This window comes from Aptenodytes patagonicus, chromosome 2, assembly GCF_965638725.1.
Source record: "Aptenodytes patagonicus chromosome 2, bAptPat1.pri.cur, whole genome shotgun sequence".
NCBI lineage: Eukaryota > Metazoa > Chordata > Aves > Sphenisciformes > Spheniscidae > Aptenodytes > Aptenodytes patagonicus.
The window spans coordinates 35,822,437-35,845,338 of NC_134950.1; positions in this window are offsets into that span (position 1 = coordinate 35,822,437).

Here is a 22,902-nt window from a genome sequence, read left to right on the forward strand (position 1 = left end):
TGGAAGAAAAGTTCTCATTTTCTTAAGAGTCAACTCTGGGGTTACGCTGCTTGAACTGTCAGAAGAAGTATTAGGGACAAGTAAACACATGGGAGGGACAGAGCTTTGCAGTAACTTGCAGAAGATCAGAGGGTCGGTGGCAGAGCTGAAACTGTCACGTTTCCAGTCTCCCCCACCCGCCCCAGTACCTTCCCAATCCGTTTCCCGGGGTTTTCTGTGAAGTCTGTGAGTCTTGTTTTTCAAGGCAGCACATAGGAACCCAGGAGGCATCACTCTCGTAACAACCCATTGCTGGGCTTCAGCTGCTGCCTGCTAGTTCTGCTGGGGACTTACCTGGTCTGTTCACCAGCAACCTGCCTACCAGCCACAGAGAAAAACCAAGCAAAGAAGAAAAATAACTATAAGGAGAAAAGGGGGGGTGGAGGGAAGGACTAAGATACTTTTTCTGTCTGGTGTAAGACAGCTATTCTTTTGAAACTGTTCTTTATAACCCATGAAAAATATAAAGTGACATGTAAGATGCAAACGATTTCTAAAGCTACATTATGAGAAAGTACAATTAATTCATGCTGTGTCAACTGGAATTGGAGTCTAGTCCTTCTCTTGAGCTGTGAAAGCAAGAAAACCCAACCCCTAATTACTACATGCTGTTTCTGCTGCAAGAAATACCGTGTATTTTTTCAAAAATAATTGATAGTTTTGTCATTCATGTAACTTAAGAATTCAACCAGTCGATGAACCAATTGTTCAATTAAGTTGTCTCTTGACTTCCCAAGCTTGTCAGTTGAGCACAAACATGCTCAGCTTCTTCCCTGTTCACAAGAGGGGCTTACACTTATTTTGTTTCAGTGTCAGTACATTTCTAATGTCTGGAGATACATGTTGTAAGAGGAAGGCTATGCTTTGCAGTTCACTTTTACTCCAGTGGAATTTGATGCCATCACATGAATCAAAGAACTGGAAATCATCGATGAACTGAGTGTATTAAATTAGCATTCTAACAAGCACATTTCTGTGTGAAAAAATAAGCCAGTGCTCTCTACTTAGGCTGAAAATATAGGACAAAATGTCTTCCTGAGAATTTAACACTATAAATTCAGGAAAAACAAACTAGATTCAACCAAAGAGTTGCACTGAGTTTTTAGAAGAACAGACAAAATGGCCTTTCAGTCACTCCTGAACATTGCCACTATTTTCCAAAGTAAGCACTGTAGTTTAACAGTTATTAGACAATGTGGCTCATGCACCACTGATCACGGCAGTCCAACCATAAGCCTGACCTGTGCGACATGCACGACAAGCGCACAGTGGGGCAGAAAAGCTGAGACCTGCTAGTGAGGAGCCGGAGCTGATTTTGGACACTGCCGTGTGCACAAGTCCTACCCCTACCCTCCAACCCCAGCAGGACCAATGCCCAGCACAAGTGCCCACCAGGCCGTTGGTTTGACCTCCTTGCAAAAGCTGGGCGACCAGTGGGGATCCCCATGACACCAGTCCCGAAAGTTCAATGCCCCTTGTTCACATGGGCTGACACCAGGATGAGCGAGTGTGCAGGGGGCACCTTGGGGGTCAGGAGCCCTCCCTCCTTCACCCCACGCACAACCTCTGCCAATTCTCTCACAGCAGAGGTGAGAATGAACCAACCATTTTTATTTATGGTAGGATATTTCCATAAGAAGAGCTTACTGCTGAGGACAAGAAGAGCTCAGCTGATGTATATGTGCTGACTAATACCAGCCCAGGATCTGGCTCGGAGCATCTTGTATAACATTTTCTATCAGTCAGGAAAGAAGGAGCTTTTTGTACTCATCACTTCATGGCACCAGGAGTAGAGACATTATTTAAACCAGTGCTGGTGTGCTGCTAGGTGCCAGAGATGCCAGTAAGAGGAGGTGAAGAGCGCTCCTCAAATGGTACAGCTCAGAGAAAGTCCTGTTTGCGCTACTGCAAGCGTGGCAGAGATTCTTGATTATTTTGTGGAATTTCTTTTCTGTCCTGTGTTGAAGGAGCAGTAGGCAGTCTGCAGGAGGGACCATGACCTGGTGCTAAATACAATCTCTACCACATCTGAAGGCAACAGTATTGACATTTTGCAAACAAATGAAATTTGGAGGGAGGTATTAAACAATTTCACAAGGGTACAACAGAAGTCAGTGCCTTATATAGCACAAAGAAAGGCACTGCCCAGTTTCTGTCCTCCCTCTGCATGCGTGGACCATACTCCATGCAAATTAGGAATAAAGGGAGAACAAAGAACTCATTCAAATTGAGGTTTTGTACATCAAAGTGACTCTAATCTAAGTTTTTCCCAAAAGATGCCCATATGGCACAAAAACAACCTAAAAATGGTACAGAAAAATAAGAATCATATTAACTGCAGTAAAATACTGGTAACAGTTCAGAAACTAACAGATGTCTATGGCTCAGTATTTCAAAATTTGTTATTCTGTCACAGTGACATTTACAGTATGGTAACAATAATTCTATAATTCGATCAACTTGAACTACTTTTCTTTTTAGCATTTGTAACGTATACAGTCTTACCAAAACACTTTTGATAAATAACTGGTAAGTACTTTTTTACCAAAATACCAAATTATATATATTAAAAAATCAGTATATGTGATTCAAAAATAAGTGGCAAAATTTTTCTTGAAACAAAATATAGGAAACCAGTGATTCATCACAGAGATGATGGGTCTGCCATGATAGTAGTATCATGGCAGCGTTGCCAGATCTTCTCTTTATCTGAAGCTCTAAATTTTAGGTTCTCTATCTTTTTTTCTTTTTTTTTTTGCCTAAGACGCTAACTTTTCCACTGGCAATTTCAGATACATATTTCTGAAAAGCACTGCTTTTCTCTGCAGTCATTTGCTGAAGAAAGATTTTAAAGAGACTTATATAAAATAGCTATTGCTATTCCTGTGTTTTAAACACTGAACTAATCAGTTACATACCTCTCTCTAGCCCAAATCCTTTAATCTACAATCTTTTTTCCCAGTAATTTATAAAGTCCTGCTTTCAAACAATGTGGTCACTGACTTAGTAAATTAATTTAAAACAAAGCCAAGGATTAGCTAGCCCTGCTCAGTAATTGTAATTGATGAATTCTTTTTCTAAGATCTCTAAAGAAGTCGTCTTTTTACACACGCAAATCATTCTAACTTAGGTTATTCCATCTGTACATTTATCTCCTAGACTAATTATTCCCTAACCACATATTATTTTCCATTATTCTATGATTTCAGGCTTTCCAAATTATCAACTCAACTTCTCTTGCAGAGATGAAGGCCCATGGGGCTTGGGGTTGCTCACTTCAAGCAAAACAATGGAGACTTCTGAACAGCAAAGGTACTCAGGAAGATGACAAAGGATGTAAATCATCAACAGTCACTGAATTATTTTTTTTTATAGCCATACAGATCTATTTCCAAAAGCACTGAGTACCTCTCTCTTCCACTGATTTTACCAAAACTCACGAGAAAACTTTTTGGAGCAGCATGGCCAACAAACAGGAGTTAGAAGCCACCATGCTGCTAGAAAGCCACGACCTAGTTGCCATTACTGAAACTTGGTGGGACGAAACCCATGACTGGAGTGCGGTTATCGATGGCTACAGGCTGTTCAGAAGGGACAGGCAAGGAAGGAGGGGCGGAGGGGTTGCCCTCTACATCAAGAAATGGATAGATTGTGAAGAGCTGTCTCTGAAGAATAGCCACAAGCAGGTTGAAAGCTTATGGGTAAGAATTAGAGACCGAGGCAACAAAGGGAACCTTGTGGTTGGTGTCTACTACAGGCCACCCGATCAAGGGGAGCCTATTGGCAAAGCCTTCTTACTCCAGCTACAGGAGGCATCGTGCTCGCAGGCACTCGTCCTGCTGGGGCACTTCAACCACCCCGACATCTGCTGGAAAAGTAGCACAGTGAGCTGTAGGCAATCCAGGAGACTCCTGGAGTGCAATGAGGATAACTTCTTAAGCCAGGTAATAGACAGCCCTACCAGAGGGGATGCGATACTGGACCTGATGGTCACCAATTCAAGTGAGCTAATCGGTGACGTCGATTGGAGGCAGTGTGGGCTGCAGTGATCATGCACTGGTGGAATTCACAGTCCTGAGGGATATGGGTCAGGCAAAGAGTAAAGTCAGGATCCTGCATTTTAGGAAAGCAAACTTCCAGCTGTTCAAGGAGTTAGTCAGTAGGACCCCCTGGGAAACCGCCCTCAGAGACAAGGGAGAAGAACAGAGCTGGCAGATCTTTAAGGATGCTTTCCATAGAGCACAAGAGCTCTCGATCTCCAGATGTAAGAAATCAGGAAAGGAAGGCAAGAGACCAGCATGGATGAGTCGAGACCTGCTGGTCAAACTAGAGGGCAAGAAGGAAATGCACAGGCAGTGGAAGCAGGGACAGGTGTCCTGGGAAGAGTATAGGGACGCTGTCCAGTTGTGTAGGGATGGGGTCAGGAAGGCCAAGGCACGGCTGGAGTTGAACTTGGCGAGGGATGCAAAGAATATGAAGAAGGGCTTCTATAGGTATGTCAGCCAGAAAAGGAAGGTCAAAGAAAGCGTACCCCCCTGATGAAAATGACTGGCAAACTGGTAACAACAGACAAGGAGAAGGTTGAGGTGCTCAATAATTTTTTTGCCTCAGTCTTCACTGGCAACGTCTCTTCCCACACCTCTCAAGTGGATGGACCACAAGACAGGGACTGGGGGAGCAAAGTCCCTCCCGCTGTAAGAGAAGACTGGGTTCGTGACCGCCTGAGGAACCTGAACATGCATAATTCTATGGGACCTGATGAGATACATCCCAGAGTCCTGAGGGAATTGGGTGATGTCATTGCCAAGCCACTCTCCATGATATTTGAAAAGTCATGGCTGTCAGGTGAAGTCCCACTGACTGGAAAAAGGGAAACATTGCACCCATTTTTAAAAAGGGTGGAAAGGAGGACCCTGGGAACTACCGACCTGTCAGCCTCACCTCTGTGCCTGGGAAGGTCATGGAACAGATCCTCCTGGAAGCTATGCTAAGGCACATGGAGGACAGGGAGGTGATTTGAGACAGCCAGCATGGCTTCACCAAGGGCAAGTTCTGCCTGACTAACTTAGTGGGCCTTCTATGATGGAATGACTACATCAGTGGACAAGCTACGGATGCCATCTGTCTGGACTTCTGTAAGGCCTTTGACACGGTCCCCCACAACATCCTTCTCTCTAAACTGGAGAGATATGGCTTTGATGGGTGGACTGTCCGGTGGATGAGGAATTGGTTCGACGGTTGCATCCAAGGGTAGTGGTCAACAGCTCAATGTCCAGATGGAGATCAGTGACAAGTGGTGTCCCGCAGGGGTCTGTATTGGGACCAGGACTGTTTAATATCTTCATCAATGACATAGACAGTGGGATCAAGTGCACCCTCAGCAAGTTTGCAGATGACACCAAGCTGAGCGGTGCGGTTGACACAGCAGAGGGACTGGATGCCATCCAGAGGGACCTGGACAAGCTGGAGAAGTGGGCCCGTGTGAACCTCCTGAGGTTTAACAAGGCCAAGTGCAAGGTCCTGCACCTGGGCCAGGGCAGCCCCCGGTATCAATACAGGCTGGGGGATGAAGGGATTGAGAGCAGCCCTGCCGAGAAGGACTTGGGGGTACTGGTGGATGAAAAGCTGGACATGAGCCAGCAATGTGCGCTCGCAACCCAGAAGGCCAATCGTATCCTGGGCTGCATCAAAAGAAGTGTGGCCAGCAGGTCAAGGGAGGGGATTCTGCCCCTCTGCTCTGCTCTGGTGAGACCCCACCTGGAGTACTGCGTCCAGCTCTGGAGCCCTCAGCACAAGAAAGACACGGACCTGTTGGAGCAGGTCCAGAAGAGGGCCACGAAAATGATCAGGGGGATGGAACACCTCTCCTATGAAGACAGGCTGAGAGAGTTGGGGTTGTTCAGCCTGGAGAAGAGAAGGCTTCGGGGAGACCTTACTGCAACCTATCAGTACGTCAAGGGGGCTTACAAAAAAGATGGGGGCAAACTTTTTAGCAGGGCCTGTTGCGACAGGACAAGGGGGAATGGCTTTAAACTAAAGGGGGGTAGATTTAGACTAGATAGAAGGAAGAAATTTTTTACGCTGAGGGTGGTGAAGCACTGGCACAGGTTGCCCAGAGAGGTGGTGGATGCCCCATCCCTGGAAACATTCCAGGTCAGGCTGGACGGGGCTCTGAGCAACCTGATCTAGTTGAAGATGTCCCTGCCCACGGCAGGGGGGTTGGACTAGATGACCTTTAGCAGTCCCTTCCAACCCAACTATTCTATGATTCTATGAAAACTGACTATATTTTGAAGGAATCGAGGATATGAAAAGATGCTTGTTTGATTTATTAGAGAGTTAATTTATTGTTTTTACATAGTGTTTTCCAAACAGCCACCATTTTGGCTGCAGATTTAATTTGTATTGTCTTCTTATTTACATTTAAATAAAAGCATTTGGATGACTAAATTCCAAAGCCTCCATTTAAGAGCCATTTCAGCCATTTCAGCATGACCATTTCAACATGGACATTTCAACACAGCCTGAACTCCCAGACCACTTTGTTCACAGGTGCTTGTGCACCTGAACAGAAATAGCAGTAGTAAATGCAGAGCAGCAGCGACACAAGTCCCCTTGCAGAGCAGCAGTGGGAGGACGCAGGGTCCCATGTCTCCCACTTCTACGACGCTTCTTTTCACAGGCTGCTCCCAATTGTCACCGAGCCCTGAGCAGTGCCAGCTACCCCAGCTGCTGCCAGGAGACCGCATTTTCCATCTGGCCACGGAGTCTGACCTGGCAATAACCCGCTGTACCCACTTACCTTTCCTCATCCAGCTGCTTTGCTGTACCATGGGAAAAGCGTTTGAACCCCATGATTCCCTTTTTTGCACAAGGACTTGCTGTCCATCATGCTGAGGTTTTAATTGGAAGTGAGTTTCCTATTATGGCTCCATAAAGGTTTTCTCTTGGTAACTGCATGTTTATTACCAATTTGTTATAGAAACATAGCAGAAATATTTCAGTACCCTATAGTTTCCCCACTCTGCTGAAAACCCACACTGTGTATCATGTTTTTATTCGTTTATTAACCATTCTTATTCATAATTATTCCTGCAAAGCCTCATTAAAAGGAGCCTAAAATGTTCTCTGCAGCTTCCTCCCCTCCCTCCTCAACCTCACACATCTGCCTTTTCTCTAAATTGTGCTGGCAGGCTAATGAAGAGTCGACTTCACATTGCCATCAAAGCATCTCGCCACAGAAGGGCACCTGAGGTCACCCCGGCCCTCGAGGAGCGCTGCTGATTTCCTGGCGGCAGGAACGGCATCACCCACGGTGACATCTTATTATTATTATCATCCTCTTTCCATCATCATTTGCAGTTTAAACTGTAAGCCTGGCCAGGGCTCTGGGCGTGTAAGACCAGACTAGATTATCGCTCGTGCCCAAGCCTGGCCGATCCTGCTTCCACCACTCCCACACAACCTCCAATTACATGGTTTCTCGTGGTTCCAGAGCAAGGAGCTCTCTCCTTAGGACAGCATAATCACATCTGACATTTGACAACCGGAGAAGAAGGAGCAGGCTGGGGAGAAAGTAAAGGAAAAGCTCCATCTTCTCTTTCCAGCTGGGAATCTCAGGATGGGGTTCAAAACAAAGCAGGACAAAGGGCCCAAAAATTGTGGGCAGCATCTGATGAAGGGGTTGTTAGTTCAGAAGAAGGTAATACATTTGGTAACGGTTTATTTGTGGCATTATAATTTACTATGGAGAAACAATATAAAGAGAGAAAAAAAATGCATTAGAAGGGACATCAAGAGCCAGTCACAGGAAAAGCTAGGGAAATAAGGGATGATAAAAAAATAACCACCTTAAAAATACGACACATGCACCAAAAGGGAAGTTCCCCCTATTTTAGCTCCTTCTAGCAAGCAGTGTCACTGAAAGCCCCCTGTACATCCTAATACAAAAGCTCTTATGTCTGGTATGTCTGTTTATTTGTTTATTATTTAGCTGCCTTAAATTCCAAAAGAAAAGAGAAAAAAAAGCAAAGATTACTTTCAGCCTGATCTGCACCTTTGAAATACACAGGGACGCCATCACAGAATTTTTCCACTCTCATTAACGCCAGCACACATTTGCTCTTCCAGAGAGGGAATATTAACAGCTCCTCCCGACCCAGGCTGCTTTCCACAGGCTCCCTTGAAACAACAGGAGGCGAACAGCCCCCTGGCGCTGCCATCCCCTTGCAAGGACTATCAGTTTGCATTTGTCACAACAAACCTCCTCCCATCGCCCAGCTTTTGCAGGGTCCTTTGCTTGGGAACAGTTGCTGGGCTGAGGCTGCTCCGCTCTTATCTCTTTGGGTTGCCAACAAAAGAAATTATAGGTGACTGACAGGCAGGACCACACTCGGTAGGGTTTTGGGTTTTTTTGTGAAAGAGACTTTGTCGTCTGGAACTGCAGCCGTCAAGCTTTAGCCCGCAAATCCCAGACACATGGAGGGCCAGTTTCTAAATCTGAAAGGCAAGCATAAAAACTTGATTATGAGAAGTGGAGATTTTTTTAATTTCATGATTTTGAAAGCTATTTCTTAGGAGACTATAGGGAGTACAGCTTAAAACTTCATTCCTGATACTTTAAAATTGACATTTTAAAAAGTTGTGGGTTTTCTTTCTTTTTTTTTCTTTTTGCCAAAAAAGAAAAGGGGAGAGAGCAGTGAGGACAAGATCCATGCATATTTTCTAAGAAAGAGGTGCCTTTTGCAAAAGTAAATTTTGCAGCTTTTATGTTTAAAAGCACTCAGCTGGACCAATTTGAGAGCTTCCTAGAGCACAGAGCTTCTAAAGCCAGTTCCCGAGCTGGTTGCTTTCCCCACCTTGCTCAGGCCCGTGCTTCTCGTTTAGTATTCATTTCAAAGCCTGTTATTTCCAACAGCACAACCTTTTCACTAGGGTGGATGCGGTGACGCTGAGAAGGCTGGTCATGCTTTAGCAGGTGTTAGTTAACACCCGTTACTGTAAGTTAGTGTTAGACCAGACACTAACATTTGTTCTTAATCGTATTTAAATTTAAGATAAGGAAAAATGTGCTATATTATAAATCAGGATTCATTATAGCACTAATCCTAAACAGTAAAATTAAAACAGATTACTAACAGTGGTTTCAGAATAAGTACAGAGTGACAACAAAGACAAAACATGAGGTTTGTTTCTGGTGGAAGTTTTTTGGTTTTTAACCGACTAATGAGATCCAGGAAGATGATGTCTCCTCTTCCAAGCCAGTAGTGCTGTTTCAGTCTATTCAGTGAGAGGATCACCTTATCAACGCTAAAGTGTATATATTTGTCTATATGTGTCAAAGGAAATACTTTAAAATCCATATATAGAGTATTCTGAGATTAATTCAAAGCACTTAAATTTTGACAGGTTTACATCCTGCCATGGATTTGGAAGAAGTGGGGACAACTAAACAGTGGCCAGAAAAACACGGGCAACAGCAGCAAAGAGCCCACAAACAGCACAGGGCAAGGAGGAGAGAGAAAAGGAGGGGTAGAAATCCCCAAGTTTATAGTAATTTCTGTTATATAGAATTATAGAATGGTTTGGGTTGGAAGGGACCTTAAAGATCATCTAGTTCCAACCCCCCTGCCATGGGCAGGGACATCTTTCACTAAGTCAGGTTGCTCAAAGCCCCATCCAACCTGGCCTTGAGCACTTCCAGGGATGGGGCATCCACAACTTCGCTGGGCAACCTGTTCTGGTGTCTCACCCCTCACAGTAAAGAATTTCTTCCTAATAGCTAACCTAAATCTACCCTCTTTCAGTTTAAAACCGTTACCCCTCGTCCTATCACTACACTCCCTGACAAAGAGTCCCTCCCCATCTTTCCCATAGGCTCCCTTTAAGTAGTGGAAGGCTGCTATAAGGTCTCCCCGGAATATATATTTATAAAGTATATATTTATATATCTACATATATATAAAAAAGTATATTTTTATATATATACTTTATAAAGTATATATTTATAAAGTAATTACCTTCACATAGCTAGCCAAGTCAAGAAAAGGCACTGAGCAAATCGCAAAGAAAAGGGAGGAGGAAGCACATTAAAAAAAAGTCTGCAGGTCTAGGCTCCATTTCAAGACATTTGCAGCTTCAAGCAAGCGAGGCCAAGGTACAGATAGCACAGGAGGGCAAAATCTGAGAAGCAGAGCCTTGGCTGCATCAAAACACAGCTGGCATCTGTGCTTAAGGCTCGTTCTTGTACCTACCTGAGTGGTTATTTAGACTCGCAGCAGCAATGCACAAGCTGTTTTGATTTGTGAGATGCTAATATGTGCCCAGTGGTTTGCTTATGGCTTCCAGTCTCACGAATTTAAACCTACCCACAATAGCTTCACTTCTGACAGTTGCCTTTGGCTGACCTCTCGGAGGAAGACCAGCCATGGGCCACAGGCTGAGGCTGCCTGCCGTAGGGTAAGTCTCCAGACACAGAGAAGGGTAGGAGGAGCAGCCGAGACATCCGTTAAGTAGTAGCAAAACCACATTAATTCACACATAACGATGCTAAATCACTCATCACTACCATGCAAATGCTTAGGCTTATTTTCTGCATTGATTTTAGTGGAAGAAGAGAGCAATTCCTACAGCACTAACATTTCTAAACAACCGTGATTTTACCCGGTAATTATATATATTCCCAAAACTCCATGTCCAAACAAAGGGACTGCCAGGACAAGAACGTGCCTGTTGGTCATCTGTCTCCAGGCCACAGCCCCTCACACAATTAATGAACCATTACTGTCCACCTGACGCATGGCACAGAGGGATCACATGGGCTGAGATTAATATGATCTATTTTGCCTTATTGCCTACTTGTGTCACATTACATTATGCTTGCTGTATTACCTTTATTTACATTTTAATGATGATAAATTAAATGAATCAGGGCACTACACTGACACCTCCCCTGGAAATACAGGATGTTTTTATTTGAGTGGATGGTTAAGATGCTGGCTTAAATGTCATCCAAACCCTCCATTTTTCATTCACTGGATAGGGAGAGCAAGAATATAATGTAGGGAAAATCACTGATACGCTCAGACCACAGCGTGTGAAGCTGCCCATCACTGACTCCAAGCTTCCTTCATCCTTCTCCACCTGTCTGCCCATTCCCTTATCATCCGGACAGGGTGAAAACTCCCCTCCCATCTGGTGTACAGTGCCCACCACAGCCCAGTCCTGCCCCAGAGCTGCAGCTCCTGGTCAATAACAGAAACAATACATTTGCCCTCACAGCACATCAAGAAATATGGTCCTATTTACTTTGTATAAAAATAACTTCTTTTGAATATCTGCAAGCAAATAAAGTAGCTGCCTGCAGTGGGAGAGCCAGAAAACCTCGACACGCTCATCCAGCACCTCTCTCTTGCACGCAGGAGCCCTGGCACTCTCAGGACACTCGGCGATACCCAGCCTAGCTTTTGAAACTCCTCACCCAAACCTCCACGTGCTTTGGGGAGTTGTAGTATCATAATACTGACAGCGTGAAAAACTGTGAGCTTGCAATTTGAAAGCTCATCTTACCGATACTTTATCCCCTCTGTAAAGCTAAGGGGGATGAATTTGCAGCACTCCTCATGAGCGCTCTCTTCCACCATCTCCAGCTGCAGAGTGATTACCAGCAGCTCTGTTCCAAGAAAGCTGGACAAATAATCAAAAACAGGCTTTCCTTCCATGCCTTGCTCAAGCCTATGAATGTGGAAGTCTAAGACCTCACTACATCATATTGCTCAGGTCTTCTGCATGAAACTTTCTCTATCTGGAGCTCAGTAACAATGCTGCAAATGATCTGCTGCTGGTCTTACAAGTAAGTATAAAAACAATTGCCTGCCTGCCCTGCAAAGCCATTTCTCTCGCTAAGGTCCAGGTCTTTCAGGTGGTTATAAGGCCCGTTTTTAACTCCTGAAAAAGGACACCTTAAGATGACAGGTACTGAAACAGCTTATTTACCAAGAGCGGCAAATTTTCACTCAGCTAAGCAGGACAAAATGGCAAGGTGAACTGCAACAAAGAGGAATTTGGAGGAGAGCCTCTTGAGCACTTTTATCAACATTCCCTTCAGTGGGGGTGCCTGACTCCGAGACCCCCTGCAACAGAACCTGTGCACCAGGCACCCGCCTCCCTGCGGCAAAGCCAGCTTGCAGGTCACCACAAAGCCCAGGGAGCTGCCAGGGTATGGGGGATCCTCTATTTCGGCTCCTCTGCACATCCTTGGAAAGGGGCTCTGGCAGTCTGCTAGCAGAAACTCCTGCGCTGGGCTTCTGTTTCATTCACAAAGCACCACTCATTGCAGTTTGGCTTGTCCTAGCTGGGTGGTAATAATCATGGTAATAACTGGATTTCAATAAAATGTACATGCAAAATAATTAAAGATTGCAAAGGCTGTTTTCCACTGATTCTGCCTTCGACTGGCCAGATTAAATCTACCTTAAAGAGAAGGAGACCCAAGTAACCCAGGTCTCTTACACAATGACCACTTCTGTGTAGCTTCTCACATAAATCTTGTGTAACTCCCTGTCAGCCAGGTGAGTCTGTGGATGTGTTCCGTGTGGAAGGTGTGGACAGGCGGAGGTGCCGGTGCTGGGGCAATGGATGGCCTGCTCAGCTGGAGAAGGCATCTCGGTAAGACCATAATTTATTTTAGAAAGGAAAATAAGTGTTACAGACCACTAAAGGACTACAGGGGACAGCACCACAGAGAGTAATATCAAGCAGCAAAAAACTTGTTTAAGCATGCCGACCTCTCTGGCTAAGCCCATTTTGTCAGGGCTGGACAGTGCATTTTGCTATCCCATTGCGGTTCCCACATGACAAGCCCTGTCCTTGAGATATCCTATCTCTGAATCAATAACCACTGGCACCGGCTCTCTCTGGCTTATCCAAAGCTGCTTTGCAGGAATCCATGCCTGATGCAGTAGCACATATTGCTGCCTCCATTACTTTCTCCCACCACATAAATCTGTGTTACTTTAATTACCTTCATCTGTGACCTGATATTAAGGGATGCACAGGGGGCCACCAAATTCCCTGGGCTCAGCAGCACCAGAGGGAGCAGGACTTTCAACCTCTCAAGGTATCAAGCCTTTCACACATCTGACAAAGTTACAGAGAAAATGGAAGAGGGAGTTTGCTTTCCAGGAAGGCTTTTAAAAGCTCTCCTTTCTCTGTTATGCATCAAAATCTGTTTTTCCTTTTTCTTTTCCCATCAAAAACAAACATCCCGTCTCCCTTGAGCCACTTTTTCTCATTGCGCTGTTTGCCCACTTCTAGCTTATACTATTGATATTCCTCAAACAAATAGTATGCCAAGGCTTTCCTAATTCACTTGTCACTGAATTTAAGCCTTTGCTCTTCCATACACTTCGGAGATATTTTTCAAGCAAAAATCTAGCACTGAGTACCTTGATTCTATGATGCAACAGTTTGATAAATATAATTTTTTAAAATTTTTATTTTAATGACAATAATTTATGAGGCTATTTTTAGCCTTTATTAAATTAAATCTTTTATTCTTTGGTTGTTCATCTGCATGTTCAGATTACTATAGTTTTTATCCTTATTGAAATTTCAGATTTTTTCCAGTGCATAAAGTCTGTATTTGTATATTTATAATTTTGTATTTATACAAATATATTTATGTTCATATTCATGTGTTCATTTTATACTCAGCTTAATCCTTTTCATATATGCTTAAATTCTTTGTTAACCTGAGATCAAAAAGGAGGACCATTCTATGTGTTGTCTGGATTATGAAGACTACGAGAAATCTCTTCTTAAATTATTGTATTATTCAACATCTTTCCAGGAATTTTAAGATATTTCAAAGATTTTGTTACGTGATTATCTTTTTTTTTTAATTTTTTAAAAGATTCTTAACAATTATTGGAATTTTAGGAATTATAAGACTAACTCTGAAATAGTGAAAAGCATTGATAATTTAACTGCTAACTTAAATTACTTCCAGTATATTCAAATACAAATATACTTCAAATTTAACAGCTGTTAATTAAAAACACTCTTTTTAAACTTAAAAGATATAGTGGAGGTATATTTTCTTGTTCCTGCAAACACTTTTTCTTTTTCATACAGCTAGAGTTCACCTATAAACATATTGCTGGCAAAATATTAATATTGCCTCTATCTTTTCTGTTGGATTTACTGTAGTTCATCCACTGCAAGATGAATTTCATATACCCAGGCAGTATTGTTTTAAGTTATCTGCAGGCCAATTACTTCGTGCACTTACATTCTCAGAGTCTTAGGTCAAATCCTGCTTTACCATTGGATTTATTTATCTGGTTGTGCTTAAGAAAACCTAGAAATTTATCACCAGCCTTAACAGTTTCTCAGGTTTAATAATCCTATTAATAAAGGATTGAAGATCTAAAGATTAAAGACCCTAGTTGTGTTAAAAAAAAAATTTAAAAAAAAAAAACCCAAGAAGTAAGAAAAATAAAATAATTTCAGAGACCGAAAATTTATTTCTCTAGAATTGGAGGCGATCACTGACTCCATATGGTATCAAAACTTCTGAGACTTTTCGATACTAGCTAAAAATACTCCATGCAAATGCTCATTTGTACAATACTGATGCTAGGACAGATGGGAATTGCAGTCCCGGTGCTACCCCTGCCTCCATGGGGTCTAGGAAAGGCTTACGTTTCACTCCTGAGGCTTCCTTGGATTTCATGCCAAAGGGTAAGATGTGGTACCAGATGAGGAAAAGAGTTCTGTCCCAAAAAACCCGTATCAGGAAAATTCCCCCTAGCTTGGCAGAGGGCGATGGGCACAGAGGCCCCTGTGCTCTCCTGTCCTGCGCTCGGTCAGCCTTTCGGGGGTCTGCCAGGCAGGTGAGGGCTGAAGCCTGAGCATCTTACACACCCGCACAGCAGGACGTGTTACCCACCTGCTCTGGCCCCAGGAGGAGCCCGTGGCTGGGGCGCAGGGGGGAGATCTGTGACTGCAGAACTGCTTATTTTTGCCTACAAGCCCTGGCACAGAGACCCTCTGAGCTTTGCTCACCTGGATGCCGAGGGGTTCCTCAAGCCAACCAAGTGCCCTCGTGTTTTGTTCGCTTCTACAGGGGCAATTCTCCGCTGACCTGACCAAGCTCCTGTGCCTTGGGTTGTGTAATATGAAACTGGGATTTTATGGATTGACGTTTCAAAATCTATCACCGCATCTTCCTGCATAAAATAAATTCCTGACAAAGGTGTCTAGATACGATGGTTAACTGCAACTAAAGGCATTTTTCCTTTTCCTCTTTGCTAAGCAAAAGACTAGAAGGGATCTCTTCAGTCCCAGGATATCACAGGCAACCATACCACATAATCCCTTTCATCAGCTGAAGGAACTCCCATGAGGGAATTCATATTTCTGTCCTCAGACTCTGTTTGGAAGACTATTCCAGAACCCCACTTCTCCAACATATAGGAGTCATCTAGTTTCAAGCCTACAGTTTTGGCACAGAGATTTTTTTTAATTATTTATAAAAATAAATTGTGGAAGCTATCTTTAAATCTTTGAATAATTCCAAAACAGCCAAACACAAAGAGCATAACCTTGTACCTGTAGCTGATGCAAAGGCATCCACTGGATCCAGGCCCTGAATTAATAAACAAGCCTGAATATTTAAGTCTGGTACTATGGGAACAGTTTGTGGGTAGGAAGACAGACCTGCCATTAAGGAACTTTACTGAACTGTGTCACTTTGTAACAAAGGTGTTTGTCACTCATGAGTTAAGGATAACAAAAGAATGCTAGAAAAATTTGGTCCTATATAATGCTGTGTTATTGGCAGGTAGGGAAGTTCAGTCACTTACATGACAAATTTTCATGGCTGTGAATTTTCCCTGTTAGTTACTTTATGACAGCAAACGTGGAGATACCAAAGGACTGAAAAAGTCCAATATACATTAAATGTTTCATACAAGAGCTGTCAGAGATCCATAATGCTTCAGTACTAAGTACTGTTTGCTGTGGGGGACGATGACATAGAGAAACCTTGGTCAGTCTGATGCCAATGCAATGTTTTTCCTTCGGTACTCAGCATAAGTGAGGTGAATGTCATTGCCCGCCATGTCCCAGAGAAGAAGAAAATCTGGATAACCTGGGAACTGAGGAAGTGCTGATGTTCCTGCTCCCTCAAATGTCTTGGAGGCACAGGGCAAGACAGTCTGACAGAGAGCAAGGAGACAGGAAAGGACAAAATACATTCCTTACCCCATAAGCATTACCGTGTTTCATTAACTATTGCAAAGATCTTTGAAGATGGTGTGAGTGACCAAGGTAGATGAACTGTGGCTAGGCTGGGAGTAAATACAGTGGCGATCAGTGGTCCCCCGGGAGGAGAAAGGGGAAGGAAGAAACGTGGCAGAGCAGTGTGCTGCTTCTGGTCCGGAGGCAGAGGTAACGGGTCTGGCTTTCTTAATAAGGCCTGTGTGGAAAGATGAAGGTTTAAATGAGAGGAAGTACAGTTATAAGTTTCCCTTTGATTGTGATTCAGGTGGGTTTGAGCCGCTCCCAGCACCTTCAAAAATCCCCAGCAAAAGAAGATTTTCAGGTGCAAAGCCGTGCTGTGCCTGTTACCATACCACAGCTAGAAAATCACCACACAGCCAACCAGTGAGTCGGTCTTACTGGACGGATTATGAACTTCCACCAGAGAGGTGGAACAGAGAAGCAGAGATGTCACCTGAGAGATGCACTCAGAGATGACCAAAAGGGCTATAAAATGTAGTTCTCCCTGTAACAGCAAGAGTCTCTCTTACTTCCAACGACGTGAATCAGCGTGTGCAGTCCAGATGGTGCAATGTGGAGTGCTGCAATGCCTGAGAACAAATGAGAAAGGGAAGGGGATATTTATCAGAAAGGAGGAAACCACAACCTAGCAGATCCAAGGCTTGTTCTCAATAAAAGAGCCGTCCAACTCACTGGCTGACGAGAACAGTCTTCCCCACATCCTGGGAAGGTGCAGTTATTTTAAATTCTTAACGGAACAAAATAAAACTACACAGCCACAAAATATTGCAAACAGAAATGTCTCTTCTGCGACAGGGCTTACTGCTTTTTTACATTCTTACTAAATCAATAATTCATTAGCCAAAAAATATAGACGGGGTCAAAGCAAAGAAAACTCATTCTTTCTTTCCCAGTATAGGCTCTTTGGCTGATGATGTAATAGCTCATCTGCATGCATTATTACTGCTAACAGCAAAATAGATGAGCAGATATGATGTACAAGAGACAAGCTGCAACAGCAGGATTCTTACTAAGAGCAAGAATGTTCATTCTTCTTTACCCTGGTACTGAGAAACACAGATGGTCCCTGGCAGAAAGAAAAATGGCAGAAAAGGAATGGAAAAAAAGTGTTATTAAAGGCTTTCTGGTCCTGCCCATTTTTCAAGCTTGCCTGCAGTGAAAAGTATTTTTTTCAAAGTTTCATAAAACAAAAATACCCCAAAGTGTACCTGCTTTGCACTCTTTCTACATGGCACCGTCCCAGCCTTCAATATTCTCACAGCATGCTGTGGTAAACCAGTGCCTCAGCCACTCAGGGGTTTGAAAGACACATTATACTCAGGTTATCACAGAGCACCTTTTACTGTAGAGCTTTACAATCACTTGAAGGTCTTAGGAAAGAATAAAATAATAACATAAACCAGCTGGCCTATTTCTGGGTCAGCACATTCCTTGCTCCACCTTTCACCTGAACATCCTGTGCCCCTTGTAGAAGTTCCTTAATTAACCCTTACTTTATCTTACAACTATCAAATGTAAATTAATAGTCATGTGGGGTCATCTTTCCAAGGTTACGCTGCATGGCATCCACCTGCTCCTGCCTGTCAGAATTAAATCTGGAGAGTGCTGAGTTGCTCCATAATCTATGTCATTTGAAGATGCAGCTTTTCACCTATACAGCAAAGTGCAATCTTAATTTGGGCTTTATGATGTGAGCAACAAAGTCCCAGGAAGGAAAAACCCTCTTTACAAGACTTTTTTTTTCCCCTCTAGGGTGGAAAAAAAAAGGATGAATATCCATTTTGAGATTTTATAGCCTTGCTTAACTCTCTTTTTTTTACACATGGTGGATTTATTTTAAAACAGCTTTCATTAGTAAGGAACAGAATTCCCTTAACTGACCTCAGGCATGTGCAGCCTCCCAGATGGGAAGGAAGGGTACTTTAGGCTAAATAAGCAAGTGATGTATAGTGTATAAAACGAGGAGAATTCTCCCGTTCTCAGGCAGCACAGCTACGAGTGGTAACGTAGTGAGTGACCAGCATGCAGCATCGCAGCTCTGTGAAAGAAGTTTTCTTCCCCCTGAGTCACCACAAATGGCAAACACAGCCGTTCAGATGTAAAGCATTTTCAAATGCATTAGTATTAGGCTGTTGTTTCCCTTAGAATAGATACGCCTTCTGTTTGCTTGGAAAAACTCTGAGGGCTAAATGTGCTGTTTGAAAATAGTAAAATTTGAGGCAGCTGCATGTTTTTATTAGTGACTTCTTAGCTAGGAACTGTGAAACAGATTGAATGTTATTACATGGTGGTAGATGGAGTAAACTGTATTTACAAAGTCACCCCTCTAGTAATCATGAGTTAACAACTGAGGCAAATAAATACCTTAAAGCTAATAATTTTAGTAAATATGACATTTCCCAGTACAAATTTTTACCCTTTGGTCCTGGAAAAAAGTGTAATAATTGAAATGAAATTGCTATATATCTTCTCTTTCACTCTCTTCAAGTTTTTAAGCTTCTTTTTTTACTGTAAAATATAAAAGAAGAGACAAGGAAAAGAAAAGAAAAGAAAAGAAAAGAAAAGAAAAGAAAAGAAAAGAAAAGAAAAGAAAAGAAAAGAAAAGAAAAGAAAAGAAAAGAAAAGAAAAGAAAAGAAAAGAAAAGAAAAGAAAAGAAAAGAAAAGAAAAGAAAAGAAAAGAAAAGAAAAGAAAAGAAAAGAAAAGAAAAGAAAAGAAAAGAAAAGAAAAAGCAGTGAACAAGCCTTAAAAATAATCCTGTCATTTCAAAGAGCTTATAACTGGATTTATTATTTTGCTTTTCACTTCCAGATCAACTTCTCTGTTAAAAAGAAAAAAAGCACACAATACCTTGTAAACATTGTCTTCAGTAGACATAAGACATATCTCCCTAAATATAACAGTTTTACAAGCTGAAACACTAACACAGACTTCTTAAAAGACTTCAAGAATCATCCAGTAAATCTGTGCCAATGGACTACATAAATGAATCTTCTCCAAAGCCTTTGATCTAGTAGTTAATAATGCCATCCATCTTGTACAGGTTCATTTTAATATCTAAATTAATCAGAATAATAACTATTCCTCCTAAATTGTTAAATTATCTATGTACCTGTAAGTTCATGTAAGTTCATAATAACATCCAAAATTAAAAGTATTTCCATTACTTCTCCCAGGTGGCATTCTTCATGAAGGTAAAGTTGCTTAAACTTTTTCAAAATAAAATCAAAATAAAAATGTAAGGCAAATATATTGAGGAGACCACTTGTAACAAGTACCTCAATTCATAACCCATGCCAGCCAAACCTCAAAACACTCCAAAATAGAGCCATTTCTGCACCACAACAACTTCCCTTTTCCTTCCAACACACAACCACGTAGCGTGCACGTACTCCTTCAGTCACATTGATAACCCTATGTCTGACCCCAGGAAAACTGATCAATATTGAAATAGGTATTTGTTTCTGCTATTCCCTAATAGACCCTGGTTGGAATTGAAGGCAAGGTCCATTAGTAGGTAGATTAGTATACTTGTTGGCCAGAAATGGGGAATTCAGTGAATTCATTGAGCCAAAAGACATCTGAGTGTATGGCCTTTCTACCTTTCCATCGTTTTCTCAGACCTGCTTATTTGGCTCATTTCAGCTATTGTTATATCATTTATATAATTAATTGCTAGTAAATACTTTGTAAATTAAACAAAATTGTTAAAAAGGCTGGGCTAGTATGCACACACAGACTCACACTCAGGTGCATACGCAAAAATAAGGGATAATACACGTTTGTGCTTTGGGTTACACCCACACCATGTGTGACAGGATCTGGAGAAGATAAACTTCCTTAATCAAGGTACAACAAGAGTTATTTTAAGAAAGACAGGATGTCTGGAGGGGTCCGGCCTTGGACATGACGAAGAGATCCTTTCTGCTTGTTTTCTTAGTGAAGAGGAGACAAGTTGGTTAGATTAAAAAAACTATATCCTGTTGAAACCTCGAAGATGGCTAATAACTCATGCTTCAGTTTCCAGCGAGATACTACCGATAACACTTCTGTGAGGCTAGGTGTGCTGTGTAACTCCACCATTGCCCTTTACTGAGCAGAATCACATCCAGTATGCTGTGGCGCTGGGCCTTACGCTGCTAACAGCTAGCAGAAGTTCCCAGCTGGTTTAAGTGGGTGTAGTTCCATCAACTCAATGGAGATGTGTCCAGTTACATCACTTGTTGATGTAATTGGGCACTGCATTCGAGTTTTTGGCACATGAATGTCACTCCTGTCCCCATTCTCACCATGAAATTCCAGTGGATCATAGTGTTGGGATCATAAGTGCATCCTTCTTAGACCTCTCTGAGACATCCCATCAGGGTGGTATTTCAGTGGCAAAACCAGCTATGAACTGGCAGGGCAGCTATTGCAATAGAACCGTAATGAAATCACTTTTGATATTTTGTGACTAAAACTTTATTCTGTTAAGCTTAGTCTGCTTTTTAACCATCGCAGCTCTTTGCCCATCTCTGTCAAACACTGCTGTTGAGGAGGAAGGGGTAGGATTTTTGGCCCTACTACTCCAACTAGACGATCCGAATCCTCATTTCTCTGTTAGGAACTTCTTTCTGTTCTATATATGCGTTTATTGCAACGTCAGCATTGCGCTTTAGTTTAAGTAGTTCCTTCCCTCCCTGGCCTTTGTACCCTTGAGGCTTTCCTAGAAAGCAATTCATTTTGCTGGGCAAAGTAACATGTTTTTAGTAGGTTCTAAATCATCATTGGTGTCATGGTAATATTGTTTTCTGCAAGTATTATAATATGAGTTCATAATACTTGATTATGCGTGACCAGGACAACACCCAGCCTGCAGGAGAGCTCTCTCCAGTGCCTTGCAGGGGGGTGTATATAGTGGAATTTATCCCTGTGGAGCTACTCCCTATGGAAATCTCTGCTGGAAGTGAAACATTTGATCTATTTCAGTATCCTAAGTGATTTTTTCTCCATTACTACTATACATGCTTCTGACTTTTTTTTCTCTGTAATTTTCGACATATGAACTCCTGTCATATTGCAAGAAACTGCTGTTATTCTTCCCTAAACACATGAGCTTGCATTTTGTAGTGTTAAATCTAATCCTATTTCTATTACCCCATTATTTATCACAGTCACCCCCTTTTTTCTTGTAGGAATCCTCTCTGTCCTAAAACCATGTCGTCAGCAAATTCCATTAGCAAACAAGTACTCTCTGTGACAAGGTCATTAACGAACACATAAAACAGGACCGGAGCCAGAGCTACAATCATGACCTCTTCCCAGTCTGACGGCGACCCTTCCAACACAGCCCACGGTTGTCTTCCTGTAGCTGGTCCTTCAGCCCTTTTCTCCAACTGAAATGACTTCTCTTGTGGTCCTGTATCAAAGGCATCAGTGCAGGCAATAGGGGCTAGGTACTGCCCTACTTAGCAAAGGTTATCAAAGGCAGATACCTAGTTAAGTTTGTCCATGTCTCACACACTGAATTTTATCCCTTTAGAATTTGCTTTCATCCCTTTATTTAAATTCTTCCTTCAAAATGTCTTTTAAATCCTTGCATACCCTGAAGTCAGAGTAGCATACTCATACTAATCTAGGTGAGGGTAAGGGTGAGGTTTAGGAAAGAAAAAGAGTAGAGCTCCCACTGGAGTGGGGCTGCCGCCCCTTTGCAGCCCCACTTCAAAGAGACATCCAGCCTCTCCTAAGAGTAAGGGCTTCAGCTCTTTTCCAGCGACTTGGTAGAAAAACTGTCTGGGCAGATTCATCAAACCAGCCTCATGGCTACAACTACCATCTCTACCACACTGTGACTGGAAAAGTCACTTCTGCCTGCACTGAGGGCGGGGAGCTCATCAGGACTCCTTGTGCCCTTTCTCCCTACCCTTCGGAAGGGCTAGCATGACACAGATCCTCCCAAAGCTTTTTCTCAAGACAGTTGTTGATGTAATGAAATTCCAGGTCTCCTCAATGTTGAAGTCTTCGAGTTCCTTTCCCCAGTTGATATCAAGGCTTGTTGGTTCAGCAAAAAGAGTTTCTCTGTTGTGTCCTCGCTGCTCACCAAAAGCAAACACAGAAATGGCATTCCCTTTTGTCGGATCAAAGTCATATTGGTGAATAACTGTTATTCAGTAATAACTAAGATGTGTCATTGCTCGTAACATGTTCTCCAGTTCATAGCTCAGAAGATGAAGCTTTTAATCATAATTTCCAGAAGACTGTATCTGCTATCACATTATTATGTGATATTATGCTCCTTATATACTGTGAGGTCAGAGTAGCAGCTCTGTAGTTACCTAGATCATTTTTTCTGTGTGCCTCACCTGCTCCAGGGACTGTAACAACTATTTCTCATATCCCTTCTCTAGTCCTTCATCCCCACTCACTTAGATTGGTATGTTATTCCCAAAATTAAAGCACCAAGCTTTACTAAACTGTGGTTCATGTATGCGTGATGGTTGCCAGAGTACATCAAGCTGCAAGCACTGCCCGAAGAGCTGAATGCCTCCTCTGGTATACCACAAAGTAAAACTTTGGAGTT